This window comes from Silurus aristotelis (genome assembly GCF_946808225.1).
Source record: "Silurus aristotelis genome assembly, chromosome: 27".
Classification (NCBI taxonomy): Eukaryota; Metazoa; Chordata; class Actinopteri; order Siluriformes; family Siluridae; genus Silurus; species Silurus aristotelis.
In genome coordinates this window covers 16,972,079-16,975,012 of record NC_139600.1, presented here as the reverse complement: position 1 = coordinate 16,975,012, position 2,934 = coordinate 16,972,079, and positions in this window count along the sequence as shown.

Here is a 2,934-nt window from a genome sequence, read left to right as displayed (position 1 = left end):
GAGAGAGAGAGAGAGAGAGAGAGAGAGAGAGAGAGAGAGAAAGCCGGACGAAGGAATGGTGAGAGAGTGGGGGTGGAGAAATAGAGAGAGAAATACAAAGGAAGATAAATGAAAAGGGGGATAGAGTAAGGCAAAGACAGATGGATAGATACAGAGAGAGAGAGAGAGAGAGAGAGTAATGGATTGTGCCAAAATGCAGCAGCAGTGCAGTGGTGAGAGCAAACACTGCAATGCAGGGGCATGTGAGATATATAGCATGAGAGAGGGAAAGAGTGGAAGAGTGAGAGAGGGAGGGAGAGAAACTGTTGGAGGAAAAAAAAAAAGAGAGAGAGAGAGAGAGAGAGAGAGAGAGAGAGAGAGAGAGAGAGAGAGAGAGAGAGATAGTCCTGAATTATAGAGGGCAAAATTAGTGGAAGCGAGCCATGTGTGTTATACTCTGTCCTCTCACTCTATCTGTCATAGCGCACTGCAGTGATAGAAGACAAGCTGTGTGTGTGTGTGTGTAAAAGAGAGAGAGTGGGAGAGAGAGAGAGAGAGAGAGAGAGAGAGAGAGAGAGAGAGAGAGAGAGAGAGAGAGAGAGAGAGAGATGAAGGACAAGGAATAAACACAGGCTCTTATGAATGTCTGCACTCGCACCTTTTCTGATCTGTCTGTGGTCCTGACATTGAAAACAGCAAAAAGAGAGAGAGAGAGAGAGAGAGAGAGAGAGAGAGAGAGAGAGAGAGAGAGAGAGAGAGAGAGAGAGAGAGAGAGGGAGACTTTGACTCTTCACACACCTTTAAATTTATGCCTCTATGTTAACATTCCTTCTTAGTACCTAAACTATTGATAATATGCTTAGAATGTGCATTAAACAAGTAAATACATAAATACACAAGTGGATGAACATTTAAATAAATATTTAAATATGTAAATAGGTAAAAGGAGAAGGTCAAATTAATGAATAAATACCAGTGTGTGCGTAAAAAGTACAACAATTTTTTTTTTTTATTAAAAACTTCTTATGCACAGATTAAAAACACACACTTGGATTAAATGAGGACAAATACATTAAAACATCACAGATTTAAAGCAGTTGATGATCCTGGTCCAGTGTGAACATGACATCATTCAGTGCCCAGGCATGTACAAAAACATCCAGATTGGGTGTAGTGTAAAACAGATGAACTCCAGCCTGAGCCTGGCAGATATTTATGCTTTAACCATCACCTCAGGATCTACTGTACCTTCACCTCTGAGTTTCCTTTTCCTGGTGAACCAGATTACAAGCTTTAATAAGAAAGTTAATAAGTTAATAAGGCAGATACATTTTCTGTCTGTACTATATAGATTTGGGCCTAAAGATTTAAAAAGTCCCTCTGGACTTTGAAAACTAGTGTCCTGGCTGTTAGAACAGATCTGTAGAAAAGTCTCTTAATTCCGTGTTGCACAGTCTGGTTAAAAACGTTTGCTTTTTGCAGAAGGGTGTAAGATGTCTGAAGGTCTGAAGATCCTGATTCTGGTTTGGATGGATCAGACCCTGACCCCCCTCCTAGACTGGGAGGTAGAGTGCAGCAGCTTGTATCCAGTGCTGTCCAGCCCAGAAGAAGTCAGTGAACAACTTCTCTAATGCCTGAACAATGCTTCTAGGGAGATTCCATCAGAACCACAAACACACACTACAGTAACCACATTAAGGTGCGTAATTTCTCTATGTTCTCTGGATTTCTCGCTATGGCGAGCATCCAGCTCATTCAGTGTGTGAAGTGTGACATATTTAGTTAGTCTTTCTCCGTTGTTAATGATACATTTATCTGTGAGAAGTGTTAGAAGTTAGTTTGTTCTTTGACGGAGAAGATCTTTTATATTATATTATTTTATACATTATAGGAGCACATCCAGAGTCTAGAGAGAAGTAGTGAGTGCGAGAGCAGTCCAGCTTCTGCAGGGGAAAGTCTGAATGCCCTAGATGGAGTTAGCATTTCCCCGACTCCGGCATTATAGCCCTCGCAGGGGAGCGAGTGGGTGACGGCTCAGCGAAGGTGCTGCTCTCATTTCTTGTGTTATAGGTCATAGTCTCAGAACAGCACTAGTTAACAAGTGACTGTCCAGAGCCAAGGACAGGGAGCAGACAAACCGAATGTCTGCTAGCTGCATAGAGTCGTCACTCAGGATCCACTATATTGAGACTGTGTCTGTCCCCCGAGTGAAACCAAAATGTAGAAATTCTTAGAAAGTCTAGTTAAATAACCTTATTAAGGTTAAATTAAATAGGACTGAATGCACAGCAGCACCTCTGATCTAAAGATAGGATTGGTGAATATTAGATCTCTCACGGGGACGGTTTCTCATTAACGCCTTGAGTGGTTCCATAAAATTCCGGAGTAAGAACGGGAGGTTTGAGGATGAATTTGGACTGTAGTTAATATCAACAGTCTGCTACACTGACTCAGGACTACAGTTTACTCTGCTCTTCATCACTGCACCCACATCCCCACTTGACTCCACCTGGAAGTGCTGGAGGTACTTTCCATGCCAGTTACCTATTAAGTAGCCTTTACTCTTCTCCCAATTTACTTTTGCTGATGACTTTTTCATAGTAAATTAAAATATCTGTTAAAACTGATACGTCACTGTCACCTTTAAAACTTACTATTACATCACCGGCATAAGCAGAGAAAGCGATTGGTCTAATTTCAAAACCATCAACACAAAATCCTTTTTGTTGTTTTTTTCAGCTGACAAGGTAGCGGCTGAATTGCCGATGTGTACATCTGAGCTGATAGCGGGCAGCCCTGCCTGATGCCCCTGTGCACATGGACTGGGTAGCTTAGCCCAAACCCCCTCCTTTAACAGTGCAGCAGCTCCAGTATAGAAAAGTATTAAGTCAATTCAAGTTTATTTCTATTGCGTTTTTCACAACAGACATTGTCTCAAAGCAGCTTTACAGAATG